At 35.4% G+C, this 23,162-nt stretch overlaps 1 pseudogene; it reads left to right on the top strand.

The window, feature by feature from the left end:
• LOC131479986 (E3 ubiquitin-protein ligase RNF146-like) overlaps positions 1–23,162 on the top strand; it is a 146,548-nt pseudogene that overhangs the window by 89,462 nt on the left and 33,924 nt on the right.

Genomic DNA, 23,162 nt, shown 5'->3' with positions numbered 1-23,162 from the left:
CTATTCTGTGTCCCTAAACACCTAACGTAAGTTTCTAATTAAGCCGACACTGAACCCTTTGGAGATTGACCACCATTCACACGACAAAAAGCCTACATTTGCCTCAATGTCACACTGCTAGCCCTGTAAGCTGTGGCATACTGGAGAACTGTGTCTAGTATCTGTTAGTACCAACTGAGAAAGTGAATGAATTAAAATCCCCACACAAGGAATTTGGGTTAATTGATAGATAAAAATCCAAGACTCAATTACATGGTGTATATAAGAGACACAAATAAACATACACATAGTAGAAGAGGTTTCGAAACAGATATTCAAGCAAATGTGTGTGTGTAGACATAACACAACATTGGTTAAAGCAAAATAAGTTGCTAAGAGGTGACATATCTGGGCTTATTTATAATCAAATGCAGAGAAACAAGACAAAGGAATACTCTAAATAACATCTGAACTATTAACTTTTCAATTAGAACTACTCTTACACAAAGGAAGCTATTATACCAGATGCAAAGACATCAATGTAAGCACAGAGGAAACACAAAGAAGCCATATAGCAAGACAAATCCAACAGAACACAGATCCTGTTATAAAAAAAGTTCTATGAAATATCAGAAACAAAACTCAAACTAATGACAAAAATACTCAACGTGAAATAAAAATTTCATTAGAGAGCTTAGAGAATAGAAAAAAAAAGCAAGCCATGCAAATAAAAAAAAATACTAAGTAGATAGAAATTAATCAGAAAAAGCAAACAAATATATTGGAGTGAATATATTATCCAGTGAAATAAAACATAATTGATCATTTCAATGGCAAAATAAATCAATTGGAAGACAAAAATCTGAACAGTACAGTAGTACTTCTGAAATGAAAATATCAGATATAATTAAAGGGAAAATGAAGGAGAATATAAAGGAAATAAAAAGAGGCATTAAGAATCTACTGAATAAAATAACAAATGGAAATTTCCCATGTAGAAAGAGATATTGACATGCAGAAATAAGACACTGAAAGATACTGACATGCAGAAATAAGACACTGGAATAAGACACTGACCCAATCAACAAAGATCTTGTACAAGGTATATTATGATCAAATGTCAAAAGTTAAAGACACTGAGGGCAGGGTGTCCTAGCCTAGTGGCTAAAGTCCTCGCCGTGTATGGGCTGGGATCCCATGTGGGTGCTGGTTCATATTCTGGCTACTCCACCTCCTGTCCAGCTCCCTGCTTGTGGTTTGAGAAAGCAGTAATTGACATCCATGTGACATGCCAGCTGTCACAGTTGAAGGATTTGCTTGTTGAGCCACTACATCTGCTCTGAAACTGATCCTTGCAAATTAATGTCTCATATGAGTCAAATACATTACACTGGGTCAATCTAAAACTAAGATATGTATAAATGCATGCTAAGTATGCTGCCTGTAAAACACTATACGGATGACAGTGTATTAAGGAGACAGACTATTTGGTTTTCACCTGCTGCTTACAAATTGTGCAAGTATTGACAAGCTGGTGCTTTCCCCTTGCCTAAGGCAAATCACATTAGTTTGCACACTAATAATGAATTAAAGTACTAACAACATACTCACTGCTTCGTAAGCATTATATACCATCAGTAGCTAATATGAAAAGGTGGCTGTAAATTTAACCTTTTATCCTATGAATAAAGATTGAAAACTTAGCTTGAAGACAAGAAATCTGAACAATGGAAATGCCTCCAGAATGCGGGTAAAACAGAAGTCTCTTCCAAAATAAATGCTGGCACCCTGGCTGAGATACTTCGCCACTTTTAATCCCATTATTGTTATTTCTTTAAACTGAGAAATCGAAACCTTGCCACTGGTATGGTGAATCACTTTGTATAAACTTGAGCTTCAAGTCACTTGGTGCTTGGCCTTTAGTTATTTATTCTCAAGTAGGAGATCTTTTATCCAGAGAGAAAAGTTGGTATGTCACAGAGATTGAGCACAGGACATGTTTTAGAAACACCTGAAAGAACAAGAGGCTTGCAGGTTCCATTCACATGTGACACCAGTTAGGGAGGGCAGCCCACAATCACAACTACACACAGTCGCTATTCATTTCAGTTTCCTGGCTCTGTTTCCCTGCAGAGCAGTTTCGGGCAATTCAAGCACAAAGCCTCCACTGTTTTCAAAGGGAAGCTTTGAGCTTGGATGGGCTCTGCAGGAAGAAGTTGAGAAGCTGACCCCTGGACCCAGATGTGTTTGCCGGGCAAATACCGTGTGAAGATATGAGAATGCTATACAATCCTCAATACATTCATATGCAGGCTGCTTTCGTGAGGGAAGTTGCCATGTGAATTTTAGATTTCTTTATGTTGAACTATATTGTGACATATGTAAAAGCAGTTTTGGAATTGAATATACCACTTTGTAATAATTAATGTTAGAGTAAGTCAAATGTATCTCCATAGGCTTTGAAGCTAGTACCCAAAGTTACTTCAGCATGTATAAAGAAGTGACGTGAATACCCCCAACGTGGTCCAGAATTCCCATAGTATTTCAATTTGACTTGGGAGTCTACTGATTAAGACATTTGGATATGATTTCAGTTATAACTTGATTCTTCTTTATTTTCCATGAGTAGGAAACCTGAACACCTTAAATGCGCAGTATGGTGGTATTTAAAGGAAATAATAACACCAGTTAAAATCATTGGGTTTTATTTTTTATGAATACGGAGAACAGTTCATCAAAGCTATGTTAAACAACGATTGTGTCATTGAAGATATATTTAAATAACACTTCAAGGTCTTCTGTTCCTTATATTTCTATGGATTACTAAATACAATCTTTCTTTTTACAAGTCTGACAGAAATTTAAACTTTTTGCCTAGGATAATTAAAAACAATCCATAATTAAAAGCAATTCAGCTTTTGCAGTGGTCAATGGATTTTTTAGCTATGCACATGAGTATCAAAACATGCAAACACACACATCATAAACATTTTAAACTTTAAATATTCTCATATTCTTAAGGGGAGTATTTTATAGTCGAATTATATCTTTCTGTTATGAAAAAACTACATTTTTTCACACTCAGCTTTACTGGTAAACTTGTAGAAAATGATGAATGGAAATTTGAAAATATTAGGACATTTACTGAGCACACACAGTTTAAATAATTCTTGTGTGCCTTACTGCTTAGTCTCTGAGGAAGCAGACACGCTTGATTTCCTCAAAGTCAGAGTTTAATCAGCATTCTGTTTTCAGTTCCCATTCTTGCTCTTTTCCAGATATCATCGTTTTGCTGATGTTGTCCTTAGAAGAAAGCAAGCAATGACTCAAGTAACTGGCTTCTTACCACCGATGCGAGACATCTGGATTCAATCTCTGGATTCCGGCTTCAGCAGAGACATAATCCGACTCTTACTGGCCTCAAGGGAAGTAAGCCAGTTGCAGGAGATCTCTGACTGTTTGTTCCACTTCTTTAAAAGCAAGGCGTATTCAATTCTTGTATTAAAAAAATATTCAGGGGGTGGCAGCCTAACCTATTGACTAAAGTCCTCACCTAGCATGCACCAGGATCCCATATGGGCACTGGTTTATATCCCAGCTGCTCCACTTCACTTCCAGCTCTGTGCTTATGGCCTGGGAAAGTGGTCAAGGATGGCCCAAAATCTAGGGATGCTGCACTTGCTTGGGAGACCTGGAAGAGGTTCCTGGCTCCTGGCTTCAGTTCAGCTCAGCTCTGGTTTTGGCCACTTGGGGAGTGAATCATCAGACGGAAGATCTTTTTCTCTGTCTCTGTAAATTTGCAAATTTCCAATAAAAATAAATAAATATTTAAAAGATAAAATAATTAATAGCAGAATTTCAGATCATCTTTACATAATGAACTCATGAATTGCAAATATGATTAGAGGTACTCTGAGTAATGACAATTTGTGAGGCAATTTTTTAAAGTTCTATATATTTTTTGAAAATCAAAGTTCAAGAGAAAGAGAAAATGAGAGAGAGAGAGAGAATTTTGCATCCACAACTGCCAAAGTCAAGAGTCAGAAGTTTCTTCTTTCTCTTCCATGTTTGCCCAGGCACTTTGGCCATCCTCTGTTTTCCAGGAACATTAGCAGGGAGCTGGATCAGAAATAGAGCAGCTGGGATGGAATGTCTTCCGGCGGAAGTTTAAGTTACTATGCCACAGTGCTGGGCCAAGTAAAACAGTGTTCTGAACACTTAGTGAAATATTTCTCTTCACATTTCCTTTCTTTTTTTTTTCCTGGTGGTGGATGTTACAGCCTGGTCCACCCCAACCTGTTGTTGGGTTTGCCTGTGGGTGCTGCAGTTTGGTCTAGGCTTGCCTGTACTCAACCCCAGTACTCATGAGTGTCAGAGGGTTTGATGGGCATGCTTAGCTCAGCCCAACACCATCTCTAGCACTTACTTAAAAAATACATTTATTCATTCTTATTGCAAAGTCATACATATATAGAGAGGAGGAGAAACCGAGAGGAAGATCTTCCATCCAATGATTCACTCCCCAAGTGACCACAATGGCTGGAGCTATGCCCATCTGAAGCCAGGAGCCTGGAAATTCTTCCCGGTCTCCCATTCGGGTACAGGGTGCCAAGGCTTTGAGCCATCCTCAACTGCTGTCCAAGTCCACAAACAAGGAGCTCGATGGGAAGCTGGGCTGCCAGGATTTGAACTGGCACTCATATGGGATCCTGGTGCATTTAAGGCAAGGACTTTAGGCACTAGGCCAATGTACCAGGGCCAGCACATTTTTTTTTAAAGATTTATTTCTTTTTATTGCAAAGTCATACGTATACATAGAAGAGGAGAAACAGAGAAGATCTTCCATCCAATGATTCACTCTCCAAGTTACTACAATGGCCAGAACTATGCCCAACTGAAGCCAGGAGCCTGGAAATTCCTCCAGGTCTCCCACACAGGTGCAGGGTCCCAAGTCTTAGAGCCACCCTCAACTGCTTTCCCAGGCCACAAGCAGGCAGCTGGATGGGAAGTTGGGCTGCCAGGATTCCGGCACTCATATGGGATCCTGGCATATTTAAGGCAAGGACTTTAGGACTAGGCCACCGTGCCAGGCCCACCACATTTTTTTAAAGATTTATTTATTTTTACTGTAAAGTCAGATATACAGAGAGGAGGAGAGATGGAGGGTAAGATCTTCCAACTGATGATTCATTCTCCAAGTAGCCGCAACTACTGGAACTGAGCCAATCTCAAACCAGGAACAAGGAATTTCTTCCGGGTCTTCCATGAAGGGACAGGGGCCCACCTTGGGTGGTCCTCAACTGATTTCACCATGTTTTGTCCCAAGTTCCTCCTGTTAAGGGCGGGCACTTCCCTGTGTTAGCGACTCACAGGGCTCCCTCTCTGTCCTCAGGTTGCTGATCCCAGTATTTCGCATTTGTTTTTCTGCCATGTGTCACCTTTCTCAGTCCTAACTGGACTGGGGAATTCCCCACAGTGTTCCCCATAGTTCTTTTCCTCTCAGACTCACTTCAGACTGCCTCCGTCCCTAACTTTTAGGACCCTCAGTTACATCGGTCTAACCCCGTCAGCCATCTTGACTCCTCCCCAAAAAGCGTAAATATACTTCTGTTATTGAATTTTTCATTCAAGTGCGTAACTTTTGTCTTTTTGGGATTCTTTTTTGTTTGATTTTTATTGTATCTTCATACTTTTTTTCTTTTATTCTTTTCTTTCACTGCGCTGCAAAAAGCTCCTAGAGAATGCTATGCTTTTGTTGCTCCATCCCTAGAGCCATTCCTTTCTCCAGGGAGCCATGATACATTGTAGAGTAAACTGGTTATACGGGAACTATCATATAAATGTTACATAATCAATTATTGTGATGTAGGATCTTGGTAGAAAAAGGCAAAAAAGCACATTTATGTGTTCCAGAACACTTTTGTATTTATCTGTTTGTACAATGTAATGATGCATTTATACTGTTATTTCTGTTTTAATTCAACACAGTAAGATTGTTTCTAGCATTCTCTCCATGTTTATTCTTAAACTTTTTTTCTGACATTGAGACATGTGGTTCCAGCTATCTGCTGTTTACATGTTTTCTGAATCATTCTTTATGTGTTCTTGAAGTAGTCTCAGAATTTCTATTCTACATTGAAGAGTTCAGTGGTTATATACAACATGTAGTAATTTTTACAAAATGATCAATAACATTTTAAAAAATGGCTTTCCAATTGAAATATTGTTAAATGGTTAGCCAGTTATTTTAGAAAAATAATATGGTTACAGATATAGAAATGTATGTGAAATGGATAATCTAACCAATTATAATTACTAACAGCACAACTTTCTAGAAGGAAACATGTAACAATTTCATCTTGAATGCTTTAGGCAGATAAAAAAAAATTTTAGGGCACTAACAGTAGGAAACAAATAAAAATTGATAAGTTAAGCTTCCTGAAGCCAAACAATTATTCTGTTAATTTTTTAAGAAAATTCATAGACCAGAAGAGATCACATTCCATATAGCATAAACTTTTTAATACAGAATTATATCTACATATAGATATATACCTCTATGTGTGTATATGTGGGTGATCGCCCCAGGCCCCTGCCCTGCTGCCTGGAGGAATTGGCTTGAGCCTAACCTTCCCCATGGCCTGAGGCATAGCCTTCAGGTCTACACATGGAGTGTGACTTCCAACATGGCTATGAGGTCAACGGGAGTATACCTGAACATGACCTCTGACATCACCGGAAGATCTAGGGAGATAGACCTGTCATACAGCCAATTACAGCATCTTTGTTGGGCATGGGGTCGGCAGGAAGGCTCCCTCCTGCCCTCCCCTTCCTTACCCTTTAAAAATCTGAAACCTTTGCGGAGTAAAGCAGACATTCCTCACCAGCTTGTTTCCAGTGGTTCTTGTGGCCAAAGGCCACCTTCTGCCTCACCCTCAGTGACCTTGGGGCCTGCTGGCAGGTCTAAACCCTAAGATGTATATGTCCATATATATGTACGCATATATACAAATATATATATACATACATACATATATATACAAACTCTATAGGTGAATATAAAACCAAAAGATAGTAAGAAATAAGCATCCCATGCACATTCATAAGAATAAAAAAAAAGAATTATACTCAAAATTATTAATTTTTGAAAAAAATGTATAAAATTAATACCTTTGTAATTAAACAAATAAAATGACTAACAGTACCAACTACAGATGAAGATAATAGTAACTAGAATATATCCATGTATATTCTCCTTAGTGAAATATGACAACTGACATTTTTAATAGTTACATATTTTTGGTAAACAAAAACCACATCTAGCATATGACTTATAATCTCACTGCTAAACATTTACCAAAGAAATTAAAACATATGGCTATACAAATTTATATCTACTTGTTCATAGCAACTGTCCTCATTATACTCTCAAAATGGAAATAATCCAAGTAAACAATGTTTTTAATAGTTTTATTTTTTCTGATGCATATTCAAAGATTTCTTTCCTATATATATAATTTATTTTCATTCTAAATATGTCATATTGTTCCATATACTCAGCTCCTGCATTCCATTAATAATTGTGCTAATTAAAGAAGGCCATACCCAGTTCTCTTCATTGATAAAATGTTCTGTGAATATTACTTGGCTGTGTTCATTTACTAGTCAGCATATTATTTTGCTCAACATTAGAATGTAAAATGGTGTTAAGTTCTAGTAGTTCTTTGGTATTCCTTAGAAGAAGTCAAGGAGGGCACAGAATGCAAAGTAAAGCTTTGTACTGTCTTATCTGTAATCCTACTAAATATCTTCCAACAGTTTCTAACACTTGGTACAAGGTTGATACAGAGCAACAAGGTGGATGGCTTTGATGCTTGATACTTGACTTGTGTCAAAGTATGCTTTCGTGTCAATAGTTATGAAGTGTTCCGCCAGTCTGACTCATTGAACTGCTGAAGTCAGTAGGACATCAGACAGCCTAACTCAAGGGGTAGCTTTGAGCATTGGCAGTGGGACTGAGTTTACTCCATTTTGTGCTCTGTCATTAAAATGAGAACATGCCCAGGTCAATCTGATGGAGGGCATGGATCAGTGTTTATTGTCCCCTTGCCTGTCCTTACTGGATTGCCAGCTAGATGTCTGACATGTTCATGCTCAGACACCAACATGGGCCAATCAGCTATGTCTAGTCTAAATCTTTCAACTGCAGAATCATTAAGAAAACATACAACTCTGGGCTTGGTAGCCTAGTCACTAACGTCCTTAACTTGCCCATACTGGGATCCATATTGGCTCCAGTTGTAATCCTGGTGGCCCTGTTTTCTATCCAGCTCCCTGCTCCCTGGGAAAGCAGTAGAGAATGGCCCCAAACCTTGGGACCCTGTGGGAGATCTTGAGGAGGCTCTTGGCTTTAGATCAGCTCAGCTCCAGCCGTTGCAGCCACTTGGGAAGTTAATCATTAGAGTTAATCATCAGAAGGGAAAATCTTCCTCTATGTCTTCGTCTCTGTATATCTGATTTTCTAATAAAAAAAATAAATCTTTTTTAAAAAGAAGAAAATGTACAACTCTTTTATTATGTCAGAGTTTTGTGGTTTATAGAGAGCATTAGAGCAATAAAGAATCACTTGTACGGTGGTACCATGTGCAGTAAGAAATTTTGCTTTCCTGTGTTTATGTGAATTCTTGAAAACTTTGTGCGGCTGTGTGAATCCAAGCACTAGGCATCATTTTCCAATTAGGTTTAATCAGTTTTTTTTTTTCTTTTAGCCACTTCCATAATTTTGTCGATAGTTTTTGATGATTAGGAAAAAATGCTAGAAATTGGCAACTGTGGTTTTACTTTACATGCTAAACAAACAATTGTACCATTTTTTCTTTATGAGAGCAACAGCATTTTTAAGTGGCATTATCTTTCTATTCATAAATACAAAAAAATTTTGGAAACTCTTAGTATCGAAGCAATGTATTTCCCTAAAATGGTGTATCTTATGTATTTAAAACTATTTACTTTCAAATATTAAATACTCATACACTAGGCATCTAGTGTTCAGAGAATTATTTAAATACCAGAAGAAGTTAATTTGTAGCATATTGGTAGTTCTTTTAGTATATGTTTAGTTTAGAATAACATTATGTGACAGTTTCATAGGCTCTGGGAATCCCCCTCCCCCTCCCCACGTCCATCCCCCCTGGTGGATTCCTCCACCTTGATGCAGTATTACAGTTAAAATTCAATCAAGATTCTTTCCTTGCAAACGTATACCAAGCATAGAGTCCAGCTACTTATTGTCCAGATGGGTTGAACAGTTTCTTGGAGAGACCCTTTCTGGTCCAAAGTTAGAGCTGGTAGAATATCATCCCAGTCAATTAAGAGTCCCAATATAACATCAACAGCAATTTGCAACATTATGGAATTGACATGGTTTTGAGTAACCAGTATGTTAAAAAAAAAAAAAAAGATTTGCTCTAAGTAAATAGAATTTGGAGAAGTTAATAATTCCTTAGTAATAAATGTCTAAAAGCAATCTATTTATAAAATAAATAGCTACTTCCATCTAAATAAATCATTATAGTTTTGTAGCAGTTCTCACAAATGTTAAAATGTAAAAGAAATTTTCTAGTGCATTTATAATGTTTTAATAAAGGAAATCTTATTATGCAGTCTACAAAATAAAGAACACATGTGTACAAATAACTCTCGTATATGGATATCATTTTCTTGGGTAAATTCTCGGGAATGCAATGGCTGGTATATGATAGTTCTATTTTCAGATCTCTGAGGAATTGCCATACTATCTTAAACAATGGTTGTGCTAGTTATTTTCTTACCAACAGCGGATTAGAGCAACTTTTTCCCCAAATCCTTGCCAGCATTTATTATTTTTTGATTTTCAGATGATAGCAATTCTAATTGGGGTGAGGTGAAATTTAATTGTGGTGTTCACTCGCATTTCCCTGATAGCCATTAAGCCTGAGCATTTTGTAATGTGTCTTGGACATTTGTATTTCATCCTTTGAAAATTGTCTTTTCATGTCCTTTGCCAGTTTTTTAACTGGATTGTTTATCTTGTTTTGGATTTCTTGAATTTTCTACATATTCTGCATATTAATTCTTTATCAACTGCATAACTTGCAAATCATTTCTTCTGCAGAGCAGAAGCTTCTAAACTTGATGTAACTCCATTTGTTTATTTTTGCTTTACTTGGCTTTATTTCTGGGGTCTTTTCAGGAAGTTTTCAACTACACCTACATTTTTAATTTTTCTCAATGTTTTCCTTTGGCAATTTGATGGGATCAGGTAATAGATTCAGATTCTTGATAAAAAAGAATAACATTAAAATATAAAATATATTTGCAAAATAGCTCAAAATATAACTTCTAACTTAAATAGTTATCATGAATTTAATAATAGCTAGTTTGGGTAACTAAATTAATTAAAATATAAAATTTATTTTAACATTAAAAATATAAAACACATTTGCAAATAACTCAAAATGTAACTTCTAACTGAAATATCATGAATTTAGTAATAGCTAGTTTCGGGCAACTATTGCAAATTTTGCTTTGGAATTTGCTTCTTAAAGCATTGAGTTTCTAATTTTTCGTGTCAGAGCCTAACAAATTTATTAAAGAAATTTAATGTTCCCCTTACCCTGTTGCACACTACCACCTGTGCAAACACCAAAGACAACATCTGTCAAGTAACATTTGATTAAATTGATTGACGATCTATCATCAGCTCACAGCGATTAAAATGTCCTTCATGATCAAAACCACCATTTATTAGCTAAAAGGAGAATCATTTCAGCAGTTGAATAAAAAGCATGCTGAGTGCTAAAAATTTAATTAGTTAACTTTTAGTTACCAGACATCACCGAGCCTTTCAGGATGGCAGGGGGAAAATTCCTAGAAAAATATCAGAATAAACCAAATAAGAACGTATGTTGTTTTGATGCAGTTTGAGCAATCATTGCAGTACTTTTGGATTTCTAGTGATGTCAGCAAATTAAAAATAACTATTGACCTCTTCTTGGCATGTTGCCTTTAGTTTAAATATATGTGTGCCAATGAAGGTGAAAACAAAGAAAGCAACAAACTTTGCTTTTGCTTAAATCAATGAAGTTGAGGATAGGGGAGGAAAAAAAGCCCTTAGTTTAGAACTAAAATTTACCAATGGGATTGCACAGTCTAGAGAGTTCTGAGAGGACTGAGAAATAAGTGGAGATAATTCCTTTATAAATGGCAGATTTTACTTATTAATTTACTTATTCATTCAAGAGAGAACTATCATCCCCTGGTTCTCTCTGCAAGTGCTTGAAATATGCAAGCCTATGCCAAACTGACACCAGACTAAGTCTTCCGTGTGGGTCATGGGAACTCAACCACTAAGCCATAACTACTGCCTGCCAGGATGTATTCAGACACTCAACTATAGGATGGGATATCTCCAGAAGCATCCTAAATACTGCACCAAGGCCCAGCATGCAGATAAAACTATTACACTGAGAGGCCCATGAGTTGAAAAAAATGCAATGCACTGTCTTTAACCAAATACCCTGCGATCCAAATGCAAAATCTACTAAAACACCTACTGGCGTGAATATAGGGAGAAAATACACTACTCCACTGCTGGAAGGAATATAGGCTAGTGCAGTCTCTGTGAAATTTAATATGGAGAGTGCTAAGACAAATCAAAAACTGGTCTACCATATGACTCAGCTATTCCACTCCAGGGAACATAGCCAAAGGAAATGATATCTGCTTATGAGAAAGCAACCTGCAATTCCATATATATGGCAGCACAATCTGTAATGACAAAGAAAAGGAAACAACTAAATGCCTATTGAAAGGAGATGAAGAAATGTGGTACATCTACCCCATGGAATATTACTTTGCCATTGAAAAGAGTGAAATTCTATCATTTACAACCAAATGGTTCCAACTAGAGATTATTATGGTCAGTGAAATAAGTAAGTCCCAAAAAGGCAAATAAATGTTCTCCCTGATACAAGGCTACCTTCATGCAAAAATGAAGTTAAATAGATACATAGGTTAATAAGTATATACATATATTCATCTAGAGGAGCTGTGTATAAAGCAGACTAGCATACTCGGAAGAGAAGATATGTTGCACTATGTACCTCTTCTTGAGAATAAAAGGATTCAAAACTAAATCAGTAAGTGTAGCTTGACAATAGGATACTAAAGATTCTACTATTGTCTATACCTACAATGTCATAATACACTTCAACAGTACAATGATGGATTGTGACTGTTGCTGAAGGACTATACTATTGTATTAACAGAAGGAAAAAACAATGGGTTATAATGGAGGCAGTGGAAGGGGAAACTTCCGTGCCTATGGAACCATATCATGAAAACTAAAATTAAGTAAATCATAAGCAAGGTAAACCTTCGCTGTATAGCTATTCTAAATATGAGTTGACCTGTGAAAATTAGCTAACACTTCAAAAGTCAATCAAAATCACTCATTAAATATTATTAATGTTCTTCAGAACAATTCACATGGATTGTTTACAGATATTTGAATTCAGAAGTATGCATATTATAAGGGTATATGTGTCTAATAAAAGGTGTGTATATGTTCCTACAAAACAAATACACACCTCAATGCATGGTATGTTGTACAATACCTGATGTTTGTGTAGCATATTCCACACTGATTTATATTTATTACTATAGTGTTACCAGTTGAGAATGCTACTGTTTTCCTAATTGCGTTATTTTCTACTCAGTCCTTTGTTCGTAATACTTCTCTTGGCTGGAATGATTTCTGCTGGGTTTCCCTGTGATCCAAACAATGATTTCTTTTAGTACTTGCATGCCATCTTTTTCACTAAGTCTTTCCAAATCTGCTCAAAAGAGCATCATGTATTGCTATATTCTCTTTCCATTCCTCTTTTGATTATCTTTGTTACTCTACTGTGCTGCTTATCTTTGTCAAAAGCACTCTCAAACATGCTTTCAAAAGGCAGCCAGCAGTCTTTTTATTTCTTAATGAGCACAAGCAAAACTTCAATACATCATCATCAAAAAAAAAAAAAAAAAACATCAATTTCATTTCAGTAGTGGTGTGATAATTTTCACCAAATGGAGTATAGAGCCGAGGGGGCAAAAAGTGTACATTTTATGATAATTATTGAAAGTAAGAAGATAGCCTGTGAGGGCAGGATTGTCTTTGGCCTGGAGAGAAAGGTCAAAATTCACACAACAGGGGCTGGTAAAAAAAAAAAAAAAAAAAAAAAAAAAAAAAAAAAAAAAAAAAAACAGGGGCTGGTACAGTTGTGTAGGAGACTGACTCTGTGCCTGGTCCCACAGCAGGGTGTCAGTTTATGTTCTGGCTGAATCTTCTGATCCAGCTCTTCACTTATTATGTGGGAAATCAGCATAGAGTGCTCCAACACCGTGGGTCCCTGAGCCTACTTGGGAAATTGGAAAGGAGCTACTGATTCGCAGCTTTGGAATATCTCAGAGTTGGCAGTTGCAGTCACTGGGAGTGAACCAGTGAATGAAAGATCTCTCTCTCTCTCTCTTTCTCTCTCTCAGTATCTTTCTGCCTTGCAAATAAAAAGATATCAAAAAGGAAAATAAATAGCCCAACAGTAAGCTCCAAGAGCAGTATTTAACTTGTCTCTTGGAATTTTGAGTTGGGAGAAACAAGGTCGAATACATAGTGACCTTCTTATCAGAAAAGTTTTGTGATATTGCAATAAAGAGGAACATCTGATTCAATAAGATGCCTGTTTGTCTTTTTGTAATGCTGTAGAAACAAGGATATATTGCTGAGCTGGCAGAAGACATTTGACAAGCCTAAAAATGCCAAGTCTTTTCTTGAAAATCTATTTTTGAACTTAGGAAAGACAGTTATGCAGTAGAGTATTTGCCAAAATTTAACTCTTTTTGATCCTTTCCAATAAACTATTAAAAACTTTACTAAACATTAAAAAACTTTTAAACTGTGCAAAAGCATTTCCTTTTTATGTAGATCATTAAATAGCATAGTATTTCCCATGTGCAAGTGCTTCCCTGCTTGAATTGTACCTCTTCATAGTAACATTCTGTAGATTTGAAGTAGCTGATTAAATAATTGACCTTGTCAAATAACTGCATAACTGCAAGGTAGATTCTGGCTGTGTATCTGCATAGTGTAAATGCTGTTTTTTTAATAGTTCCAAACAGTCTAAATCATGAAAAATATTGGCATGGTAATCATAACTATAACCATAGTACAAAGGGAATTGAATCAACTGTCATGTAGTTTTAGATATCTATAATGGGAATGCAAAGGAAACTCCCTCATAACACAATTTTCTTAACTTTAGTATATCGAGTCTTTTTCCAAAGTCTTATTCTTCATTGGCTATGTCAACCTTTCCAAAATTGGATTGGCATAATTTTTTTTTATTCTCCACACTATCAATGAAAAGATTTTCTCAATCTTTTCAGTTGTCAATGAATTGATAGTTTTATAATGAAAGAAGAAACATGAAAACAAAAATTTTACAGTGTTATCTTCCTATTCTGTTTCCACTTCAACTGAAATTCACAAATGTAAAAATTATTAAAACATTATGGGTGATGAGGTTGATTCACAGATAAAACACATATAAAATTATTACAATTATGTCCTTTCAGAGAACATGAACATAAATCACTTGCATTACTTATGCATAATTAACAGGTGTAGCTTAGTCAAACTTTGCTTTCAATACGTAAAGTATGTAAAATGACATGTTTGCTAACTTAGGCAAGGCAAACAAGTTGAAAGACTCCAGTTTGAAGGACAACTGATTGCTCCCCTGTGTTGAAGGAACGGAATGCTAAAGAGTCTCAACATCAAGAGAAATAGGAATGTCTTATGGACTGTAACAGGAAAGGTGGATAGGTTGAAAACTGTGCAGAATTTTTGGATTCTGTATTAGGATCTGATCTTGGAGGAGCAAGTAACTAGGGATATACTTTAAGTTCGTCTATGGCAGAAACTAATATATTTTAAAAGTTTAAATGCAGTATGATAATTATACAAAGATAGAGATATACGAAATCAGACCGACAAGAATTTATATGAAACAATAATATCAACAAACGAGTATATTCAAAAGATATTTGAACTAAAGTTATAGGGCTGAACAATGACTGAATATTGGAGACTTAATGGCATGGAGCTGCTGAGAAACGGTCCTAGAAATAAGCTGATAATACAATGTCTGTAAGCTTCCAAGTTGGCCCAAACTAATTCCTACTAGATAATATTCCTGTCCTTCTGTAATCGCTTTCCTTCTGTCTTGACTGAACTGATTGGAAAAATAATACTAATTTAAAAATTCAATGGTAGAAAGGATATTGCAGAGTTCAATTTTGTCTCGTGGATTGCTAATTCTGTTAAGACGCCATGCATCAAATTGGGAGGATACTTAATAATCTCAAAGGAGACATCCTGCAGAAAAGGAAAGGTGGCCTTCTGATGTCCGTCAGTACAGATTGATTAATCATACAAGTACAGTACTTTGGAATGGTATCTTGCATGTTCAATCAAGTCTTCAGGTGACTGTTGCCATAGACAATAATTGACTAAATTTCATAAAGTACCTGAAGTCAAATATTCTAGTCAAGCCAATTCTATATTTCTGGTCTAAATAAACTATGGAAGATAATGTTTGCTTTTCATACTGCAGTTTGAGTTCATGTTACCTAAAAAAGGATAGCTAATACATCGCATGCCTTTAAGCTTGTCTTTATTCCCATGAAGTTTCAACAATAATAAAACTTTCAAGAATAGATACAAACTGACAGCTGTGTAGAAAATTGAGAGGAAAGGCCTGCATTAACATGCTTTTCTTAAATCACCCCTTCATTTGAAGGAGTTAACTCTGTTTTGGCTAGTTGCTACATTGCTCTTCGTCCACATACCTTTCTGTCCCTATCTTCATCTTCTCGATCATTAAACATCAAAGGCCTGAAGCTCTTGCTTGTCCTTAATTTCTTATCCTCTGTTCTTCAGCTTGATGATTTTATTCAAAGATTAATAGCTAATGCAGCACAATGCCTTTAAGCTATCTTTAATTCCATTAAGTTTCACCAATAATAAAACTTTCCAAAATAGTTATAAATTGATAGTTGTGTAGAGAATTAAGAGGAAAGGGTTGCGTTTAGTATGTAGATTAATTTAAGAAAAGCATAATAGCCAAAACATAGTATGAGATTTTGGAAATTTACATGATTTTGCATTTAGAAATGAACACTGTCTTGCTGAAAATTGCTTATATGTAATATTACGGAGAGAAGTCTGTTATAGTTCATGGAAAACATGGAGACAGTGGAAAGAAAGTGAATGACAAATCACTTACCAGCTCCATTCAGAAGCACTGACTATGAAGTGATTCATAGCATTTTCTAATGCGGCCATGTAGAAGTCATACTGAATTATTTTCATGATGTTTTAGTATAAGAACACATCTTCACATTATGTTTTCAATGGTAAGGATTACTTAATATTAAAAAATAATGTAAACATTTGTAACTAAAAATGGTAATGTTGATATTTTATATTATCCAATAACATATCATCAAAAACACCATGATCAACAGATTCAATTGTTCATATTGTCCAATTGCTCACAAAGTTTTGTAATATTGGCAGGAAACATGAGAAAAAGAGAATGATGTGTGGACCTGAAGAAATTATTCTAATGTCACATAAATATCATGAATGTAGACAGTATTGACACATTGAACCGGAAAAGAGACTCAAAAATCCAATAACAGAGGCAAATAATATTAAAAATATAAAATAGCCAGAAAAGAAAGGAGCAAAACAAAATAGCACAGTGCATTAGTCATGCCTAGAAATATTACAAGAAGTTGATTATAAATGTTCTGCACCTAAAATGTTGACATATATCTTGTTAGAGTTACAAGCCAGTCTGGATTATCCTAAAATCTGCCAAGATCAGCAAAATTTTACTTCAACGCAACAACTGGCTAAATACTAAGATGAAATGGACACGAAACAGCTGAATGGTACCTTATGGCCATTTTAAGGTATAGAGCAGCCGGTCCTGTATATGAACTAAATTGAAATGTCAATGAGCTAATCATAGGTTGTGGCTAGGACTTGTTTTCCTTTTTTTTAATTTATTTATTTATTTTTTTTCTTTTTAATACACTGGTTACTCAAAACCATGTCAACTCCATAACATTGCAAATTGCTGTTGATGTTATATTGGGACTCTTAATTGACTGTGATGATATTCTGCCAGCTCAAACTTCAGACCAGAAAAGGTCTCCCCAAGAAACTGTTCAACCAATCTGGACAATAAGTAGCTGGACTCTATGCTTGGTATATGTTTGCAATGAAAGAATCTTGATTGAATTTGAACTGTAATACTGCATCAAGGTGGAGGAATCCACCGGGGGGAGGGGAGGGGGAGGGAGGGGGGGATACCCAGAGCCTATGAAACTGTCACATAATGCAAAATAATTAACAATAAAAAAAAAAAAAGAATATAACTAACCACAAAAAAAAAATAAATAAAATAAAAAATAAATACATGTGTAATGCTGTCCACAGAACTGGGGTGATTTTGGTTTCTGTTTCTCTCTGTTTATTTCACAGATAATTGCCTCATATTATTACTTGCCACAGTGCACCTTGTATTACACTCAAAAATGGAGAGACAAGTGATGTGCCATGGAGTTAAGGCGCTTGGCAAACTACATCCCATAATGGAATGCCATCTCCATAGCTGCTTCCAATCTCTGAGCAAATCTGCCTGGGACGCAACAGATATGGACTTAGATGGAATCCCTGCCACCTACCTGGAAGCCCAAGATCAAGTTTTGGTTTCCCCTTTCCACGGGTCCAGCTACAGCAGGGAAGCATTTTTATCGAGTGAAACAGCAGATGGAAGATCTTTCCAAGTTTTTTTCTTTCTCTCTGTCATTTTGCCTTAAAATAAGTAAAAATAGGCAAAGGACAAATAATCAATTTTTAGTGGAAATGAACATTTGTTTAATAAATGAATATTTATTAAACAATAAATGAACATTTGTTTAATAAACAAATAAACATTTGTTTAATCACTCCTGTAGTTAAAATTCCTTTTTACGTAGCTCTGCAAAAAGGAAACTTCTTACTTCCTTATACAAATACATATATGTATACATGAAAAATACGTATTTCCATGATAAAACAAAGTCATGAGACAACACTGCAAAAATACAATTCTTTCTTAACATGTAAATGAAAGCAAATTATTAAAGAACACATCATCTTTAAGAAAATATAAATAGAAATGTATATATTAATTCTACATTCAATCATACACTGATAGACCCAGCTATGTAAGTTGAGGGATTTTTTTTAGAATATTATGTTCTTCAGTTTAACACACACCATTCCAAATGACAGCCTGTTTGCTACTCCTCTTCCCAATCTTGCTTGATATCGCTCTGCATTTTGTCCACTTGTGATTATTTTCAGTGTTCATTTTTAACTGATGTTTAAGTCCTAATGTACTAAGGTATTTGATCTTCGTTAATAGAATCAAGGATTTATTTCTCTATGCTTAATTTTTCTATGCACAATTTTATATGCCTAAAGGACCATGTGAGCTTTGCTAGGTTCGAAGTTGAATTTTCCCAAAGCTTAAACAAATTGTGAACCAAGTGCAAGTTACTGAGATTTGCTTCCAAATTTGTCAGTTTATTGACAAATCTTGCTTGCAGAGTGTACCTGTGGCTGTCCTTTGCTTCGTGGTTTTCAGTCAGCAGCCTCTCATTCCCTTGAGAGCACTTTTTTCCTATCAAGCTTGTCATAACACACACACAGTACTTTTCATGCTTTTAAGCTTTCTGGCCTTTTTTGATTATCAGATAAAAAACAGTCTTTGCCTTTAACGGCTCATATCATAAAATAAGGTACAAGAAAACTCCATCTGGAAGGAAACTGGTAACATACAGTCTAGAACAATAGTGGAGATTAGATTCCACTGTGTCAACAGAGGAGCATGGTGAATACTTGTTGGATGTATTCTAGAAGTTACATTTTCCACATGGGGGTGGGAGAAGGAAGTCTGACTACCTCAAAAGCAGATCTACAACAGCTTCTTCAAGTGCAACACTGCAGTGCATTTGTTATGTTCCCTACTTTAATTCCTCAGGAAGCAAGGCCAAATTATGTACTTGTCCTGTGTGTCACTCCCACCACAGATACCTGTCTTTGGGTAGCATCTATTGTTTATCACACTCTCTTGCTTTCCATTAGAGTAATTGTTTGCCTCTCTCTCTCTCTCTCTCTTTCTCTCTCTCTCCCCCCCCCCCCCGTGGAAGATTTTATGTCTACAATCTATCTACATAAGTGTTATGGGCTGTAAGTATATATCTTCTCCCTAGGTGACTATTATTTACATAATCTGTTACCTTTTTCCATTAAGTTAATGAATGGCTGACACTTGTGATTAGAACAATCTGGCATCTTCAAACGTTGTCTTTAAAGTGAAAAATTGGAGTGGTCCGCAGTCAAATCCAAGAACAACATCTGCTTGGTAATCAGCATATGTCTCTTGCTTCCCAGTGACAACAGAAAATATTTAATGCATTATTACTTCATTCCTCTCTTATTTCAGTCAAGATAAACTTGCTGATTCCACAAAGTTGAATATGTGTTTTATTTTCTGAATGATTAAGAAACATTTAGAGAATCTGGATAATCTAAACTCTTTTGCTCCTTTGATTTGCACCAATGTCAAATTTAGTGATAAACAGCGGAACATGGTTACGTGTGTATATTAACTTGCACTCACTTTATAGAAAGGTGTTCTAATTGATTTAGCAGTAATTCTTAAGATGCAATAAAGGGCTCTACCAAAGTTATATATATATAGTTTTTTTCTATTTTATTTTAAATTTTATGGTACAATTTCATAGGGTCTGGGATTTTCCTTACTCTCTCCACAACTTCCCTCCCCCTAACTGATTTCCCGTATATTATTACAATATGATTCTTCATAAGCAGTCATAAGTCCATCATTCTGCTATTTAAATATGTACTAACATAACCAGTACAGACAATGGCAGCCAAACATCGTATTGTCAAGAGATATCCAACAATTTCATTGAGAGTTCATCTTTGATTTGGAAGTTGAGATGCATACTAGATTGTATCTTCACATGTGGATATGATAGTCTCAATTACACAGTTACTGTACATTCCGCTAAATAAAAATCATAAAATAAAATCAACAACAGGAATAAAGTTAAAAAAAATAGCACCATGGATTTAAGTAATATGCTACTAAATAACCAATGTGTCACTGAAAAAATGAAAAACAAAATCTTCAAGGAGAAATATGATCTATGAGTCAGTGAAGAATTTAATAAGAAGAAAGAAACTACAAGAAATTAAAATTAAAAAAACAGAAATGTCAAAACACATGGGTTGCAGCAAAAACAATATTGAAAAGGTTATTCATCCTATAATTTGCAAATATATATGTTTTAGGTGAGTATTACTTCATTTGAGACTCAAAAGTCCAGATTTCAAGTTGAATACTGAGAGGAAGCACATGACTCTTCCTGTGTATTTGGAGTATGATTTATGTCATGCACCCTCACTTTTTATATGCATCAGCTACTCAAATTTCTGCCCATAAATTCTTATTTTCAAGAATAAGAGAGTAATTAAAGTTGACATTATTGTTTATCATTATGTTTCTCTTTATGCCCCCTTTTATTTGAGCATTACTGTGAAGTTTGACACACTAAACTACAACATCGCAAAAATATTAATTTATGGACTTATACATTGTCTTGCAGTTTCAATCTCTCATAAAAGGCTGTACTCAATTGTTTCTGCTTACCCACTGTGGTTATTTCAGTCCACTGTTCTGTTGTTTCTTATAAGATGGTTTTTCATTCACATTAAGATGCTAAAATGGAAGTGATATACAAAAGCAATTTAATTATAAGGGGCACTAGGAGGATAAAAACTTAATTTTTTTCTTTGTTTGTATTTACATTGTTTAATCACACACTTTCAGGATTAGACACTGGCCTGTTTTAGATTCTAAAGATTCCTGTGGAAATTTCTTTAATTAGGACAGCAAAAATGTCCTCTAGTGTAATATCAAACTGTTCTTTCCATTTAAACTGAAGAAATAGAAGACAAGGATGAACTTGATATGTACTGATGGGCTACAAATTCTTATTATGACTTACATGGCAAACACATGGTGACTGGTGTTACTGTGGTGATCTTACTCCATTTACCTGGTATTTTAGAAAGAGGATAAACGGTCATCCTCCTTAGAAAGTATAATTCTTTTTGCCTTCTCATTGTAAAATATGATAGGCTTAATTTTGGGAAAAAGAACTAAAGATTAGAACACCAATGATTTTTAAGTTTGTTTATATTTCTATGATGAGATAGGTGAATTTGATATATTATTGAATGGTTTAAATATGAAAAAAATATGAGTACTTAATACATTTTACTTCATAAAATTTAAACTTATTTCCATAATAAAAAAGGAAACAAGATCAGCATATGAATGGGATATTTGTATGCTCATATTTACTACAGAAATTCAATAGCAATAGTTAAGATACGATATAGAATCAATCAAATGTCCTTCAACTGATGACTAGATAAAAAAAAAATAGTGGTATAAATACACAATGAAGTACTACTAGACCATAAAAGTGAAGTCCTTAGTTAGACATCAAAATGGATGTAATTGGAGAGAATTGTGCCTAGCAATATAAGGCAACACCAAAATGACAATAAAAATATATGATCTTGACCCGCAGTGACCTAATGGCTAAATGTTCTCAACTTGCACACACCAGGATCACATATGGGCATGAATTCTAATCCAGGTAGCCCTGCTTCCCATCCAGCTCCCTGCTTGTGGCCTGGAGAAGCCGTCAAGGCTGACCAAAGCCTTGGGACCCTGCACCCATGTGGGAGACCCAGGAGAAGCTCCAGACTCCTGAGCTTGGATTGGCACAGCTCTGGCCATTGTGGCCATTTGGGGAGTGAATCATAGGACAGAAGATCTTCCTCTCTGTCTCTCTTGCTGTCTGTATATCTGACTTTCCAACAAAAAAATAAAGCAAATCTTAAAATAAAAAAAAGAATAAAAGTGAAATTAACATTTTGAGAATGGAGTTACCTTCATGGCCTTTGTACTCTCAAGGAACAAGTTCTTATTTTTTTTCTATTTACTATTTGCTCAATTCTTTTATTGAAGGTAAAGTTTGTGATTATAAACTAAATTTAAGCTCAAATAGAAAAAGAGAAAGAAATAATAAAGTAAGAGTTAAAGAATAGAGAGGAGGGTGGAAAAACAACATTGTTTAAAACTAAGTATATTTCTCATGTCTATCCTCATTTTAATATTTAGCAATCCATAGCGTTGAAGCATAATTCTACTGAACCTGGCAGATTTTAGGATAGTCTAAACTGGCTTATAACTCTAGCAAGGCATATGTCAACGAAGTAGTCACAGGATGTGGTTAAGAACTTGCATTTTTTGTTAACATATTGGTTACTCAATACCATGTCAATTAATTCCATAATGTTGTAAATTGTTGTTGATGTTATGTTATGGCTTTTAATTGATTGGGATGATATTATGCCAGCTCTACCTTCAGACAAGAGATGGTCTCCCCAAGAAACCGTTGAATTTATCTGGACCTTTAGATGCTGGACTCTTTGCTTGGTATATGCTTGCAATGACAGAATCTCAACTGAATTTGGTCTGTAATACTGCCCCAAGGTGGAGGAATCCACCATGGGGGGAAGATAGAGGAATCCCAGAGCCTATGAAACTGTGTCACATAATAAAATGTAATTAATAAAAAAAAACCCTAAGTATATGAAATACTTGAAGTTTGTCCCTTTGCAAAGATTTTTTTTTTAAGTTAAACAAAAAGAAAAGGTTATTACTTACAGAACTCTCATTTCATCTTGTCAGTAAAGGACCCATGGGGCTTATCTTGATGGATAACTCCTATTTCCTTTGTGTTTATTTTCCAGTACTACTAAAAAATAATCCCTAGTCATGGTAGTCTTAATTTCCCTCAATCACTACCTATTTTTCTGATAAATCTCTGTACCAAATTATTAAAATATTATTCTCCATTTCATATTTCCTAGA

The sequence above is a fragment of the Ochotona princeps genome, chromosome 4 (assembly GCF_030435755.1).
Source record: "Ochotona princeps isolate mOchPri1 chromosome 4, mOchPri1.hap1, whole genome shotgun sequence".
Classification (NCBI taxonomy): Eukaryota; Metazoa; Chordata; class Mammalia; order Lagomorpha; family Ochotonidae; genus Ochotona; species Ochotona princeps.
This window is presented reverse-complemented; position numbering and strand designations above follow the sequence as displayed.